Source organism: Crinia signifera, chromosome 2, assembly GCF_055691185.1.
Source record: "Crinia signifera chromosome 2, ASM5569118v1, whole genome shotgun sequence".
NCBI classification, from domain to species: Eukaryota; Metazoa; Chordata; class Amphibia; order Anura; family Myobatrachidae; genus Crinia; species Crinia signifera.
Window position 1 is genome coordinate 53,045,887 of NC_139218.1, and position 25,081 is coordinate 53,070,967.

Below are 25,081 nucleotides of genomic sequence, written 5' to 3' on the forward strand. Positions count from 1 at the left end.
ATCAGAAGCAAAACTGTACGCCACCATATAACTGAATCTAAGGATTACAGGTAGGCACAACTGACTTCATTTAAGAATATGTTTTTCCAAATGTATTAATAAAGAACTTTTATCCCAGGGGTGGTGTGCAAAAAATCATTCTGATCCTCCATTGCATCGTCGTGATTCAAGGAGGTTTGGGAACTACTGATCTGTATCATATCCGATGCAGACGTGTTTTCTACTTGTGGTGTGCTCTGTCACCTTGGACCCCACCGGCCAGTATGGAATTGGTGTGACGGGTCATGCTGTGATGACGCCATGGCACCGGGTCTTGTACTGGTATAGTTTGACATGTGGGTGAGCAGGATATGTATTTAAGTGTAGGTTTTGTTATTTTGTACTTTGATCACCGAGGGAAATGTTAATAAAAGGCGACTAAAACATTGAATATAATCAACGGTTGGTCATACTTATTTAAACTACAATGAATGTTCTTTGAGTGCCACTTGCAAATTACATTATAATAATATGGTGTTCATTCTTGCATCCACCATCTTTGAAAACCCATGCAGTTCCTGTTCCTATGGTAGAAGCTCTACAGCAGACAGCGACACCCCAGGCAGGAAAGAGGAACTGCATGGGTTTTCAAAGATGGGGGGTGCTAGAATGGACACTATAATTGATTATATACTAAATATAATTTTATAAAACTGTCACACACACACACACACACACAATATAATATTATTATCATTAATATTAGTGTGGGTGTAGATCTATCTATATATAGAGAGATCAGTTTGTTGATTTAATAAGTATATCCATGTGTTGTCATGTCAAGTTCTGTAAATGTTTGCTCGTTAAGTTTCCCTAAATATGCTAATGGTGCCATTGTGTTTGAGTAGAACAAAAAAACTTGAAATGCAGAAATGGTATCTACAGTAAACTGGGAGATGTCAGTGTTTTCAGTCTAAGCAACACAATGTAGTTTATATACATTTCAAAATAGAAGGTGGGAGTCTTAAACATCTGTTTCCTTACCACTGTGAAAAGGAGGTAATGCAGGACTGTATACAAAAGGCTAGTAACAAGTACCTACTAGCACCATCAAGCTGCATGACACAGGGGAGGCCAAACAAACCCGATGTGATCACAGAAAGGTAACGTAATATGTAGTGGGGAAGGCAGATTCCCAAAGAATGTTGTGGGTGTGCACAGTGATGTGCTTGAGAAATTCTGCAATTTTATTTTTTAAAGTACACAGTCTACATAGATAGATAGATAGATAGATAGATAGATATATATATAGATAGATAGATAGATACTCAAAAGTAGCTCATCACTGGGCGAGATGCTCCAGACAAAAAATGCTGTAAAACCCCAGTTTTCTAGGTTTTTACCGCATTTTCATATGAAGCAAAGCCCCACCGCCCGGCTTTGCTGCGAGGAGTTACACCAGATCTAGATGGCGTAACCCCATGGAAGCCTCTGGGCTTCCCTTCGCATCCCACGCCGCCTCACCTGTGTCCGGGCAGCCTCTTGCTGTGCTGCCCGGACCAGTGACCTCCTTCTCCCTGCACCGGTTCCGGGTGCAGGGAGGAGGAAATGGAGCCCTCACAGCCGGGTAAGGGAGCAGGGAGGGAGGGGGGAACCTGCTGCACATCGCCGGCCATCGCCTTTGAGTTAATAATTGCATGTTACTGCAAATGCCGGTGATGTGCGGCGGGGGTTAGAGTTATTAATCCCGCCCAATGTACGGTACATAAACCATTAATGCTTGAAATACTACACAATTTCTGGCAAACAAAATTAGACAGAAATTGATTTTCTATCACAATAATGGTTCCTAAATGCCATTACTGTAGTACAGATGTGAAGGATAACGATGCTTGAACACAGGTGACTTAATTAGCACCTCAGTCAATTTGATTTCATTATCTGGACTCAAGCATGGATATATTCTTAAACCTGGACTTTAATGGAGGAAACAGAAACAAGGTTTGATACTTAGCGCTGATTGGTATTAAGCACTGCCGCAAATACCTAGGGGGATTTACCAGAACCCCTAATATTTGGACAAGAGAAAAAAACGAAATGGTACTGCGCTGTGCTTAATATAGTTTAAATTTATTAAAAATTAAGTTACAAAATTATATAACAATATTAAAAAAAAATTTTTTATAGTGATATATTCAATGTGGCCAACATTGGGACAAACAAGACTAACAAACATAAACTAAAAAGCAGGTTTCCCTCAAAGCAGACCCCTTGCAGGTGTTAGTGGGGGTAATTAGTAGCAGCATGCGGTTAATGGCAATTTTGGAAGGTTAGAAGCAGTTTAAAAGTCATAGGTATACTCCAAGACCGGTAAGATTTGTTAAAGGTAATCCTTATGCCAGTTCAAGTAAATTCAGTGCACAATTATAAGTATACTTAAGTGGGCATCCGGACAAGCAGCAGGGAGCTTTGTTTGTAGTCTCCTATATGGACCTCTCCGACCACCGATTATCAATTGTTTAGTGGTCCTATCTGAGACTGGTCCAGTCGTGCTGTCAGCAGGTATCAGCTTTAATCCCAGTCCTCTACGCGTTTCTCCGCCTTTAATCACCGTCAGCGGCTTCCTCAGGAGGTAATAGTATGTAGCTCCGTTAATGCCGTTTTTATAGCGGTTACTTCCGCTTATCTAATTGGCGCGCATGCGCCCGTCATTGCGGGTCGCGCCTCGCTTTGAAATACGTACAGTCTTAAGCTCTTATTGGTGTTCTTGCGTGTCAGGTCTCCATTTCATATTGAGTCTGGTTTGGTTGTTATTTAACGTCATTAGCTGTGTGTACGTCTCTGCGTATCAAGCCTCACTTTGGGGCCCGGCTTCATCTTTATTTTGTTTATATGCTACTATGGTTACTCAGGCTTTCTACGTAACAATATTCAGAGTGGAGTCTTTAGTTTTTAGCATTTAGCAAATGAAAAGCTGTGGCAGCCTGGTAGCTTTTAATCAGATAGATAGTATTTTAGCGTGGATGTTTGGTATAACGGCTACTACATAAAATGTTATGATTCCAGGGATATCTTTTTAAAGGGACAGACAACATTTAACAAATATATACAATATATCAAAATTTACATATATTATAATACAATCATATAAAATCAGATGTTAATATTTAAATTTGATGTATAATATATAATATACACAGAGCGAGATGTGTTTTCGTATATATTTTATATAGTTCCAAAGTTTATCAAGCAGATAGAATTTTTTTTTTTTTTTTTTTTTTTTAAATCTATTTGTGCACAGCACATACATATATATGCGCTGAACAGTAATAGACCACATATCTCATTATTGATTATAGAGTTCATATATGCATATACAGAGACAAGATTAATAGATAATAAAATTAAAAATAATGATAAAAAATAATAAAAATAAAAAATATATATATGTATATATTAAATAATAATAAAAATAAATATGAATAAAGATAAAAATAAAAATAAAAATAAAAATAAAAATAATTAATGCATATACTACATATGACTAAACCCATTTAGGTCTAATGATCCATAATGATCTCTTGGGTTACATATAGATTACAATAAGGTACATGATTCAGCTCAATAATTTCTATACATGTATCAAAGACATCATAAAGCATCAACGTTAATGTATAGAGAATATAATTTTATGTAGACAATTTTATCACAATCTAGTTTTCAGTGAAGAAATTTATATTGACATAGGAAAACTTGTCATAATTAAATTTATAAAGATAGGGACATTGATTTAGTTCAATTTTGAACCAATTTGTTACCCATAATCCACTTATCCCACCCCCAACATCCAAAATCCCCCCCCCCAAATCTAATTCCCCCCCCCCCCTTTCTCCTAACCCCCAATTTACAATCCCTTCCCGCCCTCCACCCCCCCTCCCTATGCACAGAAAAGACGTCAACAATTCCAAGATATAACTAAACATTATTAAGCTCTATCGCATCATTGAGTCCATTAGGTGTCATTGAGCAAAGACGGAAGATCCAGTAGGCTTCCCTACTGCACAATTTTTTAAACCTATCACCTCCTCTACTCGTAGAGGTGATTTGTTCAATGGCTTTTATTTCAATATTTTTTAAGGAGTTGTTTTGACATTTTCTTATATGGTTTGAAAGCGGATGTGTTCTTACACCTCCCAAAATATTCCTCCTATGCTCAAGATATCTTACATGTAGGCATCTTGTGGTGCGGCCCACATACTGTGTATATTATATATTATACATCAAATTTAAATATTAACATCTGATTTTATATGATTGTATTATAATATATGTAAATTTTGATATATTGTATATATTTGTTAAATGTTGTCTGTCCCTTTAAAAAGATATCCCTGGAATCATAACATTTTATGTAGTAGCCGTTATACCAAACATCCACGCTAAAATACTATCTATCTGATTAAAAGCTACCAGGCTGCCACAGCTTTTCATTTGCTAAATGCTAAAAACTAAAGACTCCACTCTGAATATTGTTACGTAGAAAGCCTGAGTAACCATAGTAGCATATAAACAAAATAAAGATGAAGCCGGGCCCCAAAGTGAGGCTTGATACGCAGAGACGTACACACAGCTAATGACGTTAAATAACAACCAAACCAGACTCAATATGAAATGGAGACCTGACACGCAAGAACACCAATAAGAGCTTAAGACTGTACGTATTTCAAAGCGAGGCGCGACCCGCAATGACGGGCGCATGCGCGCCAATTAGATAAGCGGAAGTAACCGCTATAAAAACGGCATTAACGGAGCTACATACTATTACCTCCTGAGGAAGCCGCTGACGGTGATTAAAGGCGGAGAAACGCGTAGAGGACTGGGATTAAAGCTGATACCTGCTGACAGCACGACTGGACCAGTCTCAGATAGGACCACTAAACAATTGATAATCGGTGGTCGGAGAGGTCCATATAGGAGACTACAAACAAAGCTCCCTGCTGCTTGTCCGGATGCCCACTTAAGTATACTTATAATTGTGCACTGAATTTACTTGAACTGGCATAAGGATTACCTTTAACAAATCTTACCGGTCTTGGAGTATACCTATGACTTTTAAACTGCTTCTAACCTTCCAAAATTGCCATTAACCGCATGCTGCTACTAATTACCCCCACTAACACCTGCAAGGGGTCTGCTTTGAGGGAAACCTGCTTTTTAGTTTATGTTTGTTAGTCTTGTTTGTCCCAATGTTGGCCACATTGAATATATCACTATAAAAATTTTTTTTTTAATATTGTTATATAATTTTGTAACTTAATTTTTAATAAATTTAAACTATATTAAGCACAGCGCAGTACCATTTCGTTTTTTTCTTTAATGGAGGAGGTTGGGAAATTATATGCAATAATGTTCAATGAAGTGGTAGATTTAATATGCGGATTCTGATGGGGTGGACAAAAGCGGAACGGTCGCCTCCTCCCATGGAATCTGAGCATGCCGGTGTATGGAGCTGCCAGGCTACATAACATCGTAATACAAGTACAACCATCTGAATAATACATAGGAAACAAGTGGAATGGTTTTACTCCACTACGTGTATTCACTAGCACATGTTTTATTCATCTGCACAATGACAAATTACGAGGCAGGGGTTTCCCTCAGTGCACACAGTGCCCTATAGACCTTCTTTGCAGAACCGCAGTGTACATTGATGGAGTTAATACACTGGGACTAGGCCAATAATGTCACTCAAGTTGATAAGAGCTGCCAGGACCAGTGAAGCTGCTTTAGGAAGATGAAGACTGCCTGTCCCTGTTGGTGATCCATATTTTTTGGACTGATTGGCTCTGTGGACCAATCAAAACACAGGGGCGGGTCTTCACAGGTGCCAGGGGCGGAGCATTGGCAACATTGGTTTTGCTGTACCATCGATGGAGGGAAACTATCCGGTTCTCCCCCATCGATGGCAAATGTTTTTGACACCGGCCATTAACCATCAATGATTTTGAATCATCAATGGTCGACAGCATCCCTAGAGCAGATCTCAGACAAAAAAAAAAAACCTTACTCAAGTTGCAGAAGGCAATAAAAATAGAGGATTTCTACATTTTATAGCTTTGGAATAAGCTTATCAGCATCTGTGGGAGAAGGGCTCATACAGAAAAACAATGTAAGAATGAATTGGACGTAAAAGATGTTGGGTTTACTAATACGGCCTGCACACGTAGTGACGTCTGCCAGTGATCTGAGCGAAGCTAGATCGCTCAGCACACACCGATGCACCATCGATGTGTCAGCGATGTGTTCAGAGCGATCTGGCAGGGCCAGTGTTCTCTAGTGAGGACACTGGTGATCTGACTATATTTATACTGCATGCCGCACATCACTGCTATAGCTATGGCCCCTACACACGGGGACATTTTGGGTCATTTTCTATGCAATCTAGTCAAATCAAAATCACTCTGTGTGTAGGCCCCATAAGACCTAAAGCTGGTTAATGTTAGCATGATTGTGCAAAATAGATTGGAGCAGGATTGATTGAATAAATCACCATTTTTGTTCATTTCCTTCCACGCTGTGAACAATTATCAGTGTTCACGTCTATCTATTGATCAATAAAAATTCACAAAAGTCCCTTTCACTAGCTCAACAATTACCTCCCTAAATCTGCAGACAAAAAAAAATTGCCTTGGATCTAAAAAAAAAAAAGACAAAAATTCCCACAAAATAAATAAAAAAAAATTCCAATATTCAATAAAACTTATTCTTTTCTGGTCTTATTCTTTTTACAGTGCTCCTAACAAAGGATCTAAGCGCTAGATGCTCTTATTGGCTAGCCAAGATGATTTCATTTGCCAGCTTTCGAGGTTACGTAGGTCCTGCTGCCAAGCATAGTATTAAGTTATAAAGCAAACTACAGGTTTCCAGCCTGGAACCGCCACCTGCTACATGTTAAACGCTCCACAAACCTATCCTCTCAATTATATGAATAACACTTTTTAAGTCCACAGATGTTCACTTTCCACCAATGAAACGCGCTGTAGTCAATAGCGACACGCTGCCAAATACATGCCAATAAGAAGATAAAACCCCACAAAGGAGACTGTATAGCTGAGCAATGGAAGAATGCTTCACCAGTCATTACTACATTATACACCGCGCTCCACGCATTACAGAATACTAAGCCCACACACATAACTAGGATAATTGTTTTCTTTGTTTCATCACCACAATAGGAATAAACTAACGATCATTATCTTCATCAAAATCACAAGGATGTTGAATTATGCTGCAAAACAGTAACAAGGAGAACAGGAGCCAGCTCATTAATGAGTGAACTACACACTGTGTATGTAGAGTATACTGTAAATGTCTGTGCTTTGCAGAAAGGCAGCTTTCACCGTTATACTAGCTTTCCGCCTCCGGCATTGGGAAAAGTTTCAATTTCCATGCCAGTCCTTTGTGGCTTTGTAACAGTAGCTCGAGCGGTCAATTCTAATGACGTTGTATAAATACAACCAAGACCGCTGAAGCACTGAGGGAAAAGAAAGAATACAATGCAAAAAATATATTTTATTAATATGAATGGGGCCGTCATATCTAGGTCAGTCAAACAGAGTACAAATGTCACTTGCAAACATAGGAGAACTCTATATAAAATGCAGACGTCTGGGACTGAAATGTTTAATGGAAAAATCAGATAAATTCATTTTTTTTTTGTCTTTTTAAATCTTTTTACAAATTTTAAAGTTGAATTATTCCACAGACAGTTAGTTTCCGCAGTTACCTGCTCAGTATCAGTAAGTATCCTAACCCCCCCCCCAATGATATAATAATAATTCATTATGCTCTTTGCATTCATTTTTCTGACACATTTGAATCTATTTTTCGTTTCTCAAACTCTATGTGTAACCTATCTGTACTCACAAGAAAATAGACAGGAGTCTTGCACAACTTATCTCCATCAGAAGATGTTCAGCCAGGAACATTCTGTACTAGTTCACATCGGTTTGTTCAGCTAGTGTGACTGTGCCGGTTATCTCTTCATCCTTCCGCACAAGTTTTACTAGCATAAACCTACTCTAAGATGCTCCTACACCAATGAAAAGAAGATTTATATGTATTTCCTTGTAACAGCATTAAGTATTGACGCATATCCAATGTTTCTTCCCAACTACATTCAAAATTACTCTTAAAATTAGGCGAATTTTTTTCCTAAAGGATTTAAAGCTTATTCAATGTGCTCTGAGAGAATGTAAGAATGAGATTATATTAGATAGACAGACAGACACAATGATCAACACACACACACACACACACACACACTAGAAGAAAGCTGCTAGTGGCCTTTAGAAGTGTAAAAGCTCAGTAAAATACACAGTAGTGTAGTCCAGGCGTCAATGGGTGCAGTTTCCTTTAATGCTGGACGATTTAATTTCAGAATTTATTTATTATGGTATCAAGGTCGCAGTCTGGTTAGCAGTCAGTAGATAGATTCATATCACTGAAGAAGGACACAACGTCCAGGTGACTAGAAGCTCCCCCTGCATGGTACGGCATGTGATAATGTTGCGGTACCACAATTCCCCACATGAGCGTTTACAGAATTTGGTTAGAATTATAAAAAAAAAAAAAAACAATACTTTAAGGACTTCTCAATAAAATATTATGGGGGTGTTCAATGCATGGCCGATATCAATACTTGGAAATATTGGCTACGACCTATTCAATCATGGCCGTTTTTGGACGGGACTCGCCGATGCAGATTGGACTCTTGAAAAGCCGAATCTGCATTACAACCAATAAAATAAAGTTTTTTTTCAAGTACAAATTGATACATATTGTTTGTACGCACTATATAAAAGATTGCTCTTAAGCATCATTAAGTTGCTTCCCACCCCCACCACAGCCCAGCATGACTGTACAGGTTGAGTATCCCCTATCCGAAATGCTCGGGACCACGAGCATTCCGGATAGGGGAATATTCCGGTTTTTAGAATAAATTGTTTTAGCCATACTTACCTGTCCCCTGGTGGTGTCCGGTGGTCCCTCGGCGTCCACGCAGTCCCCGGGCGTCCACAGCAGGCCTCCGGCATCTTCTCCGGGTCTCCAGCGGTCCCAGGAATGCATTGCGCGAGTGTGCGCGCGCACCGGTGACGTCACAGGCGCGCGCGCACACTCGCGCAATGCATTCCTGGGACCGCTGGAGACCCTGGAGAAGATGCCGGAGGCCTGCTGTGGACGCCCTGGGACTTGGTAAGTATAAAAAGAGGGTTAGGGAGGGTAAAAAAAAAAAAAAAAATTTGAATGATTCCAAAAACCACGGTTTTTGGAATAATTCGGATAATAGATATACGGATACGGGATACTCAATCTGTATCGGCATTATTTCTCACTGGCTTCTAAACCTGACCTCAAACTGTTATCATGGCAGGTTCAATTGTTCACGAAAAGGAAAGGGGACATATATTTTAGTTGGTAAGTGGTACCAGGATAACCTTTGAACGTTCATGTAAAAAACTCCTCTGATTAAGTTTCAGACTCCGTCACAATGTGCCCCGTGTCCAACAAATAAATGTATCTCTGTGGGTGTTATCTGGACAAAGCGTTCCATAGAGATCCATCCACCCATTGACACTTCTGTTTGGAAAAATGCCCAGCATCTGGAGCCAGACTCCTCTGTCTATATGATTACACCAGCCTCAATGTCATCACTCATGAACAAACCCACATGGCCTTATGGGAATGTTTATAGCAATATGTACATGTGTATGTATCATTACAAAAGTAATCATTACACACAAAGAGATGTAGTTTCAATCGCTGCCAACAGAAGGCAGTGTTTCCTAGACACACAGACACTATATCTATCTATCTATCTATCTATCTATCTAACTGGAACATGCCAAATACAAAATCAAATTAAGGGAGGACGGAGAACTTAGGCCCTTATTCTGGTTGTTGCGGATATGTCCGCGTTCGTTCCGCCGATGTTTTGTGTTTGCGCATGTGCAGAGGCATGTGTGCGCATGTGCGAAAGAGACATACGTCCAAATTCCGCATGAATTGTTTACACTACGAACAGGGGGAGGAGAGGGGCGTGAAGGGCTGTTTGGCCTCATTAACATATGCATATGCCCCGCGTTTCATGGGCGTTCCCATGAAAACGCTGGGCGTGCGTATGGTAATGCGGCCGTGACGCACGTGTAGGGGGCGGACATATGACATTGCCGGATGTCAGCTGCCCGCCCAGATCCCTGCTTTTGCACGGAGAAATGCCAGAGTGGTCTGAGCTTGCGGGAGCTGCCTGACCGCTCGGTCCTGCATTCGATGGTATGCGACCATCGAATGATGGGGTAGGTTCCCTGAGATGGAGGAGGTGTATACATAAGAAATCCACTCGTGCTCCGTGTGGTCAGCGGCTTACCGCATTCGGACGGAGTGAGCGATCTGTACGGAAGGCGGGGTTTAGGACGCACGGTCCTGGCCGCATATTCGGCTCCGGCCGCACAGACCAGAATAAGGCCCTTAATGTTTATAACATAAGCAGATGGGTATGAAAATGCAACCTTTACCTTGCAATAATATTACAAAAGAAATCTATATGGCTGCATTGTGTTGTAAAAAACAGTTACCACCTTTGATCAGTCCACAGCTAAAGTACCCCAACCCCCCCCCCCCCTGCAGGTCATATACTGTGGATTTCTTTAATCATGCACAGCTGTAGTAATCTACTTGCAGAGTCAGTAATTATCCTATCTGTTAGCACAGACAGAAATCCAGAAAACAGGACATGTTGGGAGAACTTGAGAATTGGGGTAGAGAACCACTTCTCTACTGCGGGATGCAGTTGATCGACAGTAATTCGGTCGACAACTATTGGTCAACAGGCAAAAGGTAGGCAGATGAAAAGTGCCAACATGCATTAGGTCGACATGGTCGAAGGGCTGACGCAAGTAATAGGTCAAAATGGAAAAGGTCAACATGAGTTTTTCTCATATTTTTTTTATACTTTACTATCCAAGGGGGGCATAGAGTGAGATTAGAATAGTGCCTGAAGCGGGGGGACGTGGTTGACACAAAAAAAACTCATGTCAACATATTGCTTGTGTCGACCTTTTAACCATGCCAACCTAATGCCAGCTTTCATGTGACAACCTTTTGCCTGTCATACAATAGTGGTCGACCAATTCACGGTCAAAACTAGGACCCATACCCTCTACAGCATGTGTATTTATTAACCAAGGTTATGAACTAATCACCCATTTTGCAATGAAGCATTGAGGTAGGTAAAATGTAAGTGGGTTACTTGTAGAACATTCGTCTGAACGGTCCCCTAGTATGTGCGTTAGGGAGCTGTGGCAGACTTTGAAGTCATGAAGGTCCATGTTAGAATGTATTGAAAAGCCAAACAAACCCCAACCAAAATACATGCTTTTAATAATTAGTTTGAATACATCAAATAAAGAAATATCCGGCAGTAGGGTTACTATGACACACATATTGACGGGACCCCTGCACTGACCCTACGCTGGTGAGAGCAGGCGGCTGGCCAGAAGCATTGGCATGGACTTTCACTGGGCAAACTATAGAGGCGGAGGACAGATTTATTTCTTGCACAGACTAGTCTGTAGAAAATAGAACAGTCACAGCTCCCCTCTTGATATATAGCCCAATATACACAAAAGTGCCAGCAAATGTTCCAGCCCCTGAAATAATGAATTCAAAAGATCCCTACTGCAATTTGTCAGTTGTAATGGGGCCTACACACTGGGAGATGTGCGCTAAGCGATCTGAGTGATGCTAGATCGCTCAGCTTGCTAGCAAACAGTGCTGCACAGCTGTGAAAACACTGCCAATGATGGTTAGGAACCAGCATGCTGGTTCTTAATCACCCGGCGATCAATATGGTCCCACCACACACAGCAATGTTGGGGCATTTTCTAAGCGACCTAAACAAATTAAGTCAGATCGCTTAGAAAATGCCCCTAAATAGCTACGTATGTAGGCCCCATAACTAAGGAGCTATCAATCAAGTCACGCGTCTGTGATATCCGGACTCATGATAGATTTACTCTAGGTGGACAGTCATAAGGTCGTCCACTATTGGTCGACAGGGTCCAAAGGTGTATTTTTGTTTACACAATTTTTGTGCCGACTTGCGGTATTTCATACCCTACCAACCACTACGGCGTGGAGGGAGAATATAATCGTGAAACTAATTGGGAGGGGGATTTAAACCAGAATCAGGACACAGTTAGTCGCCTTGAAAAATATCGCAGTTGCGAATGAAACGTGTTGGTGCTGTCGGGAGTGAAGGGACCATTGAAGGAGGACAGCCATTTACCAGAAGGGGGGGGGGGGGATTCTCTTGGACTTATTCCAGACCGACCTAGGACTATCTCCTTTATCCACACTTTATATAGGAGAATTTGGTACTTATGTAATATCTGGGCTCCCGTTTTTCTTATGAGACCGCGTCCCCTTGCGGGGCTCGCTGCGCTCGCCACGCTTCGGGCACGGTGGCTCGCTGCGCTCGCCACACTATATAAAATCAACTCCATGCGTAGTTGGATAGTAGGGGTATGAAAAAATGGGGTGCATTTAACATGGGAGCCCAGATAATACATAAGTACCGAGAATTTCTCCAGAGTTCTCATGTACAGTATATCTGGTAATTACAACTTTTATTACTCAATAGCAAGCCTTCACTCCTTTCTTGTATATTGTTTTTACGGTTCGTTATTAAAGAGAACGTATTGCACCATATGCATCTTCTCTCTTCTATTTCTATATGAGCACCGTGTGAATTATACCAAGAGGAACGTGACCGTTCCACAATGATAACTTTCCAAATTGGTAGTTTGTGTAACTCTATATGGACAACTCGGAGAAGAGTAACGGTACCTCCTATTAAGGGACGCACAATTCCTCTTTCCTCTACACCTGTGGCGTCGAAAGGGGATACCTCTCAATTTTTTTTATCTACCTATAGGTGTGAGGACACCTTAAGAGGAGAGGCAGCCTACGTGTGCACAGGGAGGGACTTACACACTTTTTTTCAGGATGTAATACAAATCAGAGTTACACAGAGATGTCGGTAGATCTGAGACATCTTTTTAAATGGCAATCACTTACAAGGCATGGTTTTGCCATGCAAATGTCAGCTCGGTCAGCATTGTGCGCCTCTGGCTAGCTCGGACTGTATTACCTCCCACAGAGGATATTCAATCAAAACAATATACAGTAGAGTCGGGCCACTATGGTTCTTGCTGCCCTTTAAAAAGTTTCCCAGTTACTGGAAAATACACATTATGAATGCTGAATTTTCAAACTTAACCAAACATTTATCAGGGCAAAGTGATGCAAGCGATATATTGTAATGCTAAGACCACACTTATACATACATTTGTGACAAGTTTACCTAAACATACATGACATTAATTAACAACAGCTGCAAAGATCAATGTTGTACTATTACTAGTATATCGCTGTTCCCATTACACAAATATACAAAAGCAGTGACGTGCTGTGTCTCCATCTAGATTATTAATTGGTGTTTGCAAGAACAGACCCCCCCCCCCCTCAAAAAAAAGTTCTGGAAAGCAATAAAGCACAATTCCCTTGTGTTTGCAATCTCTCATCAATGACTCAATGTGTTGTCCTCATAGAGTACGTGCAAGGTCGGTATAGCACTCAGCTATTTTATTTGGAAATAAGTCTTTAGCAATTTATAGACCAGTTCCAACATTGGCGTTTATGTCATAACATTCACAAGTGCTGTACTGAAACTAAGTCTCTCTGGCAAAGAAAACATTATATTAAATACTGCTCATCCAAAGCCTCAGAAAGCTGTTTAAATCCTTACGTGTAAATACTCCCAGGGAGAATTCATCACACTGGTCACACAACACTGGGTGAAGGCAACTTGATGGGACAGCATAGTTTGGGGCAATGGCCAGAGGTAGAGTGGAAAACATGGCAACCTAGGATTCCGTTAATTAAAGTACAAACTTATCACAAAAGCTCATCTTTGTATCACTGATTATGCACAACCAGTGGTGGTACTTGTGGGTGGTGACCCCAGGTACAAGCACAATTTGAGGCTCCCCCCCTCAACCCCAACCCCACAATATGCAGCATGGCAGTGGATGACAGGGAAAGGCAGAGGGTGACAGGAAGAGTGTGAAAGGGGCAGCTGTGGGCCCCTTAGTCGTCAGGGGTCCCAGTGCACTGCACCTGCTGTACCAAGGGTAGTTACACCTCTGTACACATCAGACAAAGTACATTTTGATTTAATAAAACTTATTTTTTAAAGATACTTCTACCTTCTCATTTCAATGACCTACAGTAAATGGAAAATGAATGTCTGCAAACATAGTAAATCAACATGCAACTATGTTATTCCCTGATCAGCCAAGTGATAACAGTGTTGCATATACAGATGTGCCCTTGGTCACGCCAAACAAATCCTCTCAGCGTGCTGGGTCCTGGGTCTTGGCAGCACCGGGCGTCTTTCAATCAAAACGTTGCCTCACATTAAATAAACATCTAGGAACGTACTCTGCTAAAATGCACTTATCATTCTGATGTGGGACATTTGTCTATCTGCAAAGGAGTCTGAATCTGTACACAAAGTTCTGCGATGCAGCAGTTGTGGCTTATTCTCATTCCAAGCTTTGTTGTGCTTTACCTGCAATTTTGTAAGTGTTTCAAACTAATTTATGGTGTGCGTTTTTATAGTCAAAACCCAGTGTCTATGGTACAGAGTGGCATTGTCCAGTATCTGTGGGAAATGGGTATCTGTGGGAAATGGAAAACTGCACCATAGGGCCATGCCCTTCCGTAAGACCATGCCCCATATTTAAAAGCTCCCAGATTGGGGAGAAAATCAGTAGAATAAATCTTGCCTAGGGTACCAAATTACAGCAGGCCTTGTACAATTAAGCAACACAAACGTACAGAGGAGAACCGCAAAGATTGGTATAGCTTGCACTTATACAGTCTAATCCCGGCATGTCCAAACTATGGCCCTCCAACTGTTGTGAAACTACAAGTCCCATCATTCCTTGCCACAGTTTTGCTATTAGGGAATACCAAAACTATGGCAACAGCTGGAGGGCCACAGTTTGGACATGCCTGGTCTAATCAGTTTACAATACAAATTCAAGTGAAAGACTGGACTGATTTCTGAAATAAAGCACAACCATGATAACTAGGTAGAACGAAACGAGTGCTACCACAATTCAACTTGACATTATGATTAAAAAATAAATAATCCGCCCCTTTTTCAAACAGTAATATAATGTCTGACCTCCACTCTAATCAGGACGCCAAGACTGGGAGACTACCTGTAATTCTTCATTTGCGACATTTATTAGCAGTTCGATAAGAAATCTACACCAGACCTTCTGTATTATTTGAAGCAAGTTAATATTTAACATAGAAACTACAGATAAGACCGAGAGAATCAGAACTGAACGTCATGTTAGGAAATGGCCAGTGACATCATTATTCAAGTGCTGGCTGAATATAAAAGATGGTGTTGCACATACAGTAAGTGCAAGTGAGGGTGAGGAGGGGGTAACTGGAAACCATAGGTTCCAGCCTCACACCAGTTTACAGCTATATAAATAAATGTTGTGATAATAATGAGGTCACCACGTTGGTGCCCACCGTTTTACTTCACGAGCCCCCACCCTTCTCATCACCACCTCTTCTGCCTGCGTGAACTGGTGCTTGTTCCACAAACCTATTCTCTCAGACAGGCAGAGAGGCAGACACAGGTGGCACTTAGAACAAACACTAGTGCTTAAAAAAAACACTAGTACTGTAAAAACATGATAGTCACTAAAGTGTAAAACCGTAGTGTGAACACATATGGAAACTACTGCACACCTTGTAAACTTACAGCTGCTTTAGTGTGGTACAAATAATTATCCAGATCATATTGGCTGATTGCATACCACATTATGCCAATAGGAGGACTGCATATTTGATTACCACGGTTTCTAGACAAAGGGCAGAAGATAGATAAGTGAGAGGTATAGTAGCACTTTCTACAGATATTGGTATTTGCTGTGGGGCCATCAAGATAAAAGAGGGTACAGATGACTTCATGAGCCACAGAGAGGTTTAGAAGAGAAGGATAATTTCAAACGTTCTTATAATAGGGTTGTGGAGGTTACCGTGAGCTTAGTGTTTAGGTTAATTCAATATTGCGCTTGAAAGAAAGAAGAGAATCTGCTTTTTAAGAGCTCCCACCCATTGACATTTAAAGCTAGTAAAATGCATGTAACCAGGAATGAAAATGGGAACCATTGCCTCCAATGACAATGTAGTTATTCTTCATATGTTATATTTCTCTGAAGAACAACTGCTCTACTCACTTGTATATGCCACACGTAAACATATTGAGGAAGCTTATATCAGGACCAATGACTTCCCAAACATGAGTGAAAATGCCGTTACCAATCCAGTATCAAAACATTTGGCATCTGCTTTCAATAGCGTGTGGGGATGCAGTCAGGATCCCGATAAACAAATTCACAATGTCTAGTAGTACCCCCCCCCGCTATTCTGGCGGCCCAGAACAAAATCTCTCTTCTAGAAAGTAGGATTTAATTGCATCCATTGCTGGAATGCACAAAGTAAAATATGCAGTATCACCAACATTAGCTGAAGACGGTCAACAACATATCTGGTGGGACTGCCCTACATTCTGACATTACTGGGACATTGTTGAGGATCAAATGATTCTGCCTCTTGCAGATCCCATTTTCCTCTCTTCTAACCTCCTCTTGTCAAGCTCACCATTAGCTACCCTCTCAAGACTTTGGTGTAGATTTATTAAGCTTGGTGAAGTGATAAAGGGTCTGGTTTTTATCACTGTCCAATCAGCTCCTACCTGTCATTCTTCAAACCAAGCCTGTAACTTCACAGTTAGGAGCTGATTGGTCGGTGATAAAAACCAGACACGATCACTTCACCGAGCATAATAAATCTGCCCCTCAGTTTCTTGGCTCACCCGAAGGTATCAAATATAGTACTCTCTCTTAGAGCGGGATGTATTAAAATACATCGCCGCCTGCCCGCCGCGTTGCCAGCGCATATGTACTAACATATGTGGCTGGCATCACAGTGCGGTGACGGAGACCCCCCGCGATACCTGTACTGTGGTGTTTGGGGAGTATCCATCACCTCCCTGCCGCTTACTTCTCCCCTCACGCCGGGGAGAGCTAAGCAGGCTGTCCCGGCGCCTCCTCCTACCCCCTGCAGCCTGAAGGACGTCCAGCTGCATTGCTAGGGGGAGGAGAGGTTTACCTTCCAGGGCCCAAGGGAGGGGGAGAGGGGGTCGGTGAGGCGGCGGGCGGCAAAAAGAAGCCCATAGGCTTCTATAGGGTATTGCCACCCAAAGATCGCAGTCGATTAAAACAGCCACATTTACCTTTCCTTGAGTCCCGCTCATTTGACCAGATATCTATCTATCGATCTCGATCGATCGAGAGAAAAGAAGGAAAATCAGTGCCAAGTTAAAGGAATGAGACAGGAGGCGGGTATGTATACTAAATTGGGATGGGAAACATGCAGTAAAAAAAATATTTAAAAACAACTGGTAATTCCAGAGATATTTAGCGGCTGTAAACAAGGTAATGGCTAGAGATGAAAGAGTCAAATGATGTATGAAAAATAGAATAAAAAGAAAAAATAGAATGGATTAGCTTTAGTGCAGGAGATGTGGTCTCAGAAGTTACCCAACATATATCATATCACACACATGAATAGTTACGAACTTGACAGATCTTAATTTTAACTTTCCTTAAATCTTTTCTTAGGTGTGCAATTGAATCCAGATGAGAGATTGAAAGCAGGCTAGACACAGAATATTAAACGGTTATATTTCTGGCACGGGGACACGCTGGTCAGTGGAAAATAGATGCACATAAGGTTGCTTTTCTGACCACTTTGGTGCAGTCATTCTGCTTCTTTCCTGTGCAATTTAATCAAATTCCTCCTTCCATGTGAATTTACAAGACTCGCGGAAATAAAGCCCGAGGCAAAGACAGGTGCAAACGCAGAGGCCCCGAAACATAACATTGAAGGTCTTTTGGAAACACAAAAGTTATTGAAAAGGATTTCTACGGCAAAGCAAATGTAACCTTTCCATAATGACAGGATTAACTCGTCACTTACCGACAAGTCCCAAACCTCCAAACTCATTATTTAAGCATTTTAGAAGTCATAACGGTTGCACATTACTAGAAACCTGGAATGCACTCAAATTACCACAGTTCATGAACCGTAAAATAAATGTGGTGAAAACATTATCCTTCTGGGGACTACTGAAGGTTACTGAAGGGGCAGGCACACATGAAACAAGCTCAGGAGCCTGGGCAGAAGGGATTTGACCTTGTCATTGCATTTGGGTGGTATTCTGTACAAAGTGTTTTAGGGTTACAATTTATTCACACTATGCATTTGTCATTATCTGCCATTTGTTTAGATCAACATTTGTTCAATGTATGATGTGGTCATATATGTGTGCAATGCATGTGACATGCAACCGATTTAGGTGTAGGCTTTTGGTGTAGCCACTTCTGTGTATCTTACAGCATTTGCACCACTGCCCCTAGTATTTATACTTTGGAGATACAAAACTCACCTATTTAGGCATTTATAGTGTTTTCTGACTCTCCTGTAGATAGAAATGGAAGGAAATACCCCATGATACTACTTACTGCAAGGAGGAAGATTTCATACAAATATATGAAGTAGAATGGAAATCCTGTTTAAAATATCGAGTGTAGTATCAAACTTCGAATGGGGAACTATTTCAGCAACACTCACTAAGGTACTTGTTTCCTAGCACGGCCACAACGATTTGGATCTCGGGCATCACAGGTAAAAAAATAGCGTCGGTCGCATCGCATGCCCCCAAAAAATCGCATGTGATGCGACCGACGCGATGCCCGCGATTTTACATAGGGAACAATGTAAAATGCCTCAATTAACCCAATTAAACATAGGGAACAATGTTAAATGGCCCACAGACCCCCAAAATGCCCCCTGAAGTGTGAAATGGCCCCCCAAAAAATTGTTAATGCCACCCCACGATCAACGTGAACCCGAAGCGTGGCGAGCGCAGCGAGCCTGCGAGGGGCGGCGGTACGCGTCCTCCGACCTTTTCATACCCCTACTATCCACGTCGGCGTGGAGTTCAGAATAGAAAGTGTGGCGAGCGCAGTGAGCCACCGAGCCCGAAGCGTGGCGAGCCCCGCGAGGGGACACGGATACCTTCACAGGTATCCGCGTCCGCTCGCCACACTTTCTATTCTCAACTCCACGCAGACGTGGATAGTAGGGGTATGAAAAGGTCGGAGGCTGCGTACCGCTGCGCTCGCCACGCTTCGGGTTCACGTTGATCGTGGGGTGGAGTTAACAATTTTTTGGGGGGCCATTTCACACTTCAGGGGGGATTTTGGGGGTCTGTGGGCCATTTAACATTGTTCCCTATGTTTAATAAGGTCAATTGAGGCATTTTACATTGTTCCCTATGTAAAATCGCGGGCATCGCGTCGGTACCATCGCATGCTTTTTTTGGCCGCATGCGATGCGATTTTAACTTTTTTAATGCTTTTCAATGGCAAAATCGCGGGCATCGCGTCGGTCGCATACCATTAGAAATGACCCGCGATGCCCGCGATTGTGGCCGTGCTAGGAAACAAGTACCCTCACTAACCGTACCAGCATCAAGGTGTTGCTCTTGTAACTGGTCTACATAGCAACCCAGTATTGATCTGCTTAGAAACAGGATGTCCTGTGAAGGGCTAATACAGTATGGATCATATTCAATGCGGCTGACCAGGGGGTTAAATGGTGAGGATCGAAGAAAAACAAGAGACCCTCGCCGTTTAACTCCCACGCCGGCCACTCACCATATTCAACGTTCCAGGGGAATCCTCGCTGTCAGAGGAGAGTGAGGATTCCCCAAACGGCAAGGTTCGTGGCTAATGCAGGCAGTCCGCTGCATTTTGCCATGAGCCTCGCTGTTTTGGCGGCTGCACACACCGTTTCCACATCGCAGTAAAAAGCCAGCGAGGTGGAAATGGCGTGTGCAGTGGGGTCAGTTGAATACTGACCGTGCAAACTGTGACAGCAAGCAATCAGCACTGCTCTCTGTTACAGCTCACATCGGGGCAGATGTATCATAGCGGCGCGATAAGCGCCGCTATAATACTTCCTGCTTCGCCTCAATAGCGAGGCGAAGCAGGAAGGGACATCGACAAGATGTATTAACATCTTGTCTGCCGAAGCGGGGGAGCGTTAACTCCCCCCTCCGGCGATGTCCCTTTCTGGAGATAGCGCATCAGTTAATACTGATGCGCTATCTCCTGTCCCCCGGCCGCACTGGGCTTGCGCGGGATCTCGCTACTCACGCGAGATCCCCAGCGCAGCCCAGACCTAACAGCAGGGACAGCGCTGTCCCTGCTGTTTAGATAGGGCTTCGCCAGCATGATGCTGGCGAAGCCAAAGCAGGCTTCGTGCAGAACGGTCAGCGATGCTGACTGTTCATACATTCGGCCTGCTATCATTTTGATAGCAGCGCCGATATGGACAGGGGCGCATAGCGCCCCTGTCCTTTACCGCATATCACCTCCTTCATACATGGGGGAGAAGCGGTATCAGTGCACATAACGTGCGCTGATACCCCTTCTCCCCCATAACGACCCTTCATACATCTGCCCCATTGAAACATCGAAAACCGCCCATTATCAGCAGTCTGCAGCCAGTTATCTCCCATGGAGGGGCAAATGTACTATAAGCATTGGAGAAAGATAAAAGTACCACCCAAACAACTCCTGTCATTTTTCTAACACAGCCTGTAGCATGGCAGTTAGGACTTGATTTCTCTCCACTCCCTTTTCAAGACTTAGTACACACCCACCCCAGAGTCATTGATGCACTCTGAAGTTTAAAGGCCCATACACACTGGGCGACTTTGAGCTGAAAATCACTCAAAAGAGCATGTTTGAGCAGCTTTCAGCTCAAAGCCGCCCAGTGTGTATGCCCCGGCAGTGAGCGCTGCTTCACGCTCCCACATCATCGCCGGTAGAGCCGTTGCTTTGAGGACGGCTTTGCATAGCTCTGCGCTACGGAAAGCCGTCCTCCCTCCGCCGGGCAGGGGGCAAACCGCTCAGTGTGTACGGACCTTAAGATTCACACAGGATGTTTTCCAGTGTGTTTCAGGAGCCTTCTTAAGATTTATTAAATGAGAAATCTTTTGAAATGGATCTAAAAAATAAATAAAAGGTTATACAGGTTGAGTATCCCTTATCCAAATATCAGTTATAAAAAGGATTCCGAAAACGACACATTCCAGAAAGTGATTTTTGTTTCATGCGCAAATAAAATATATATTTGTGTGTATTTCATGTGTTTGTACAACATAAATGCAAGATACCTCAAGATACATCATTGAAATAGAAAAATATTCTGAAATACGGAATAATCAGTTATCCCAAATTCTTCTGGTCCCGAACATTTTGGATAAGGGATACTCAACCTGTTTAAAACATTAATTATGTTCCTATATTGCAACACAGGTTTTGGCTCTTTAGACCCATATACTAGAGCAATAACATATTTTTTCATGCGAGTCCCCCCTCCCTAACCCACACATTAAAGGTCAACCATAATCACTTGGGACTGAACAAGGGGGATTAACTGCTCCCAATGTCTATTATGAGAGCATAAACCATTAATCATATTAGCAGTTCCAAAGGAGATATCACCTCCCTAGCTGGAACCCGTTACAGCTATAAGCCTTGCCCCAAGGGGAGATGAACAGAGCCAGCTGTGGTGAAGTGATGTCACCAGGAGCTAATATCGGGAAGCCGCTAGCCAACAGCTGTATGGCCCAGAAAACTTACTACAGGACGGAGTTCACATTTAAGACCATTTTCTTAGAAACAGACTTTGTATAGCTCAAGTGATTAAAAAAAAAAAAAAAAAAAAGTTCCCCAATTTGGCTTCAATCTAAATAAACTCCCATTTTTTGGTAGAAAAACTTCCTAAAATTGCATCAGCGAGAACTGTATGAAAGAACATGTGGGGGTATACTAAAATTTGATTTCTGCTCAATTTTTATACATTTTAAATCGATTAAAATCAACCTTAATTGACGATGTGCTCCCATGGCTAAAAACACACATTTACTAATTTTTAAACTAGAAAATGTGGTACTTATGTACTAACTGGGCTGCCGATTTTGAAATCGGGTCCATCGCATCGCATCGGACCATATCGCATGCGATGCGATGGACCCGATTTTTCCATAGGATTCAATGTTAAAATAGACTGAGTCCATTTTAACATGGAATTCAATGGGAAAAGGGGTCCTTTTCATACCCCTACTATCCAAGTGGGCATGGAGTTGGATATAAACCTGTGGCGAGCGTAGCGAGCCACCGAGCCCGAAGCGTGGCGAGCCCCGCGAGGGGACACAGAATACCGTCCCCTCGCGGGGCTCGCCACGCTTCGGGCTCGGTGGCTCTCTACGCTCGCCACAAGTTTATATCCAACTCCATGCCCACTTGGATAGTAGGGGTATGAAAAGGACCCCTTTTCCCATTGAATTCCATGTTAAAATGGACTCAGTCTATTTTAACATTGAATCCTATGGAAAAATCGGGTCATCGCATGCGATATGGTCGTATGCGAAGCGATATCACATTGCATCGCATCTGATTGTATGCCTTAAGTTAAGGCATACAATCAAAAAATCGGCAGCCCAGATACTACATAAGTACCGAAAATGTTTATCGTAAATGTGTATTTAGGCCCAGCATCAATTTTAATCTGAAATTTATAAAAAAACATAAATTCCTTTCGTAAAATACTAGTATAGAGAAGCATTTTATTGTACCCTACTTGTTTTTTTTTTGAGGAACTTTGATTAGAGAAGTATTAAGTTATTATTTTCTTGTGCAAGATACCAAAACTGAAATGGCATTATGCAATTCAGATAGGAGAATGACAGTAATTTTAAAAAATAACCTAAATCTCAGAGTGAGACAAAAAAACAAAACAACAACAACTATGGTACAGATTGCATCGATCTTATCTTATTGCAAAAAAGCCCAGAAAAAAATCTAAGTGCAACAGAGAATTTAGGAGCTCAATATACATTCATTTTATGGCCTAAAGGGAGAAACCAACAAGGTTATAACTTCATAAATCTCTCAATGCATGAATTCAATAAATACTGCACACTAGAATTCTGTTTTGTGTGTCTCCAAAAACCAATAAATACAAAAAAAGGACGCTATTGACACACATTATATACATACACACACACACACACGATAACAAAAAGTTGTACTTTATCCACAATAACAACAATTCCATTTGGCAGCCTAGCTAGAAATTAAATTCAGAACCTTTAAAAAGAGGAATTAATATTTGGAGTGGTTGTATAAACAAAAAGAGCTGAAGTCACAGGATAAAACAAATACTGCGTTCAGACAGAGTTTGGCTCCAAAGGCTGCTAAATCTTCACACAGAATGGTGCATCAGCACCAAAAGCCAGGAGCGTTATTTATTTTGCCTCCCCTCAACCACAGGTGTCCCCTGTCCAGGAAAATACGCTGTCTGCAGATGTACGTTTTGTAATAACTGATGTCTAGTTGGGCAAATGCTGCAGTGATGACTAGTACGGTCAGTCTCTCTACAATTGTAGGCCATTTAGGACACTTGAACCCGGTAATTAGGTGTGATGTGAAAAGGGTATAAAACGGTTCAATCCAGTCATTGGTGTGATGTGAAAGGGGTTACCGGGTCCAGCAAAACAGTAGCAACACGACATTATGAACCAGAAAACAAGGAGCGACCCAATTCCAGTTCACACCAGTGGAGGAGGAAGTGTTTGGAACAGTGCCAGCTCTAAGTGCTGCCTCCTTCCCCGCCCCCGATGACACTCTGCCGCTCTGTCCCACCCCCGCATGACGCCAACGAACTGGCAATATTGCCGGTTCGCAGAAGGGGTCTGAACCGATTCAAAGTCCCGTTGCGACCCTGCATTTTGCTATGTGAAAGCAGCATAAGGGTTGTATGTACATGCAGGGCCAGCGTTATCCGCTCAGCAGAGGATGCAGGGCAGGGAGGTGCCAGCCAGTAAAGGCGCTCTCGCAGTCCTGTATTCCCACTGCTGTCCTCTGTGGCTGCCAATGCGCCTGTCACAAAACTCCCTCCCGACTCCTAACCCCCTTTGACTTAAACAGCGGCAGCAGGGCCTGAAAAGGGGGCAGAGCTACACGGGATGTAGGGGTGGAGCTACATGGGAGCAAGGCCAGGCTGAAAAAAGGAAGGAGAAGCAGCCAGACAAATTTTACGGTAAATAAAGTGTGTGAGAGTTTTATGCTGTCGGCATCTGGTGCTGGTGTTACGCAGCACTAGTACTGTCAGCATCTGGTGCAGGCGTTATGCAGCGCTACTGTTGGAATCTGGTGCGTGGTATAAGCAGCGCTAAGAGTGCCACCAACTGGTGCGGCCGTTACACAGTGCTAGTACAGCTGCCAACTGGTGCGGGTGGTATGCAGTGCTACTACTGCCAACAGCTGGTGCGGGTGGTACACAGCACTACTACTGCCACCAGCTGGTGCGGGCATTACGCAGCGTTACAACAGTTGGCATCTGGTGCGGGTCTTAGGTATAATCAGCGCTAAGACAAAAACATTTGCAGAAATGTGTTAATTCGAAAAGCTTTAGCCAATTTGAATGACCACTTTTGTCTGTTTTTCATATATGGTAACAAATGCTTAATCGTTATTTGCTCCCAGAAATTACCGTATTTTCATGCTAACCGATCAGAATTCAAAAATGTAATTACACCCCCAAACAGCAGCCCACCCCCACAAGAAAAAATAAGACACGATTACCCCAGTGATCTGGCATAGACCGACTACAAAAGCAGATGTTTGGCACAAAAGGGCAGGGGAAAGCTGTCATTACGCACAGGTAGAATGGGTACAGTCACCATGGCTGTGATGTAAGACAACCAAGCTACTAATACTTTGAATACAAGCGAGACACCATGAAGAGACAT

At 42.4% G+C, this 25,081-nt stretch overlaps 1 protein-coding gene across 2 annotated transcripts in view; it reads right to left on the minus strand.

The window, feature by feature from the left end:
• SMTNL2 (smoothelin like 2) overlaps positions 1–25,081 on the minus strand; it is a 77,770-nt gene that overhangs the window by 31,476 nt on the left and 21,213 nt on the right. The gene's annotated exons all lie outside the window — the stretch shown is intronic.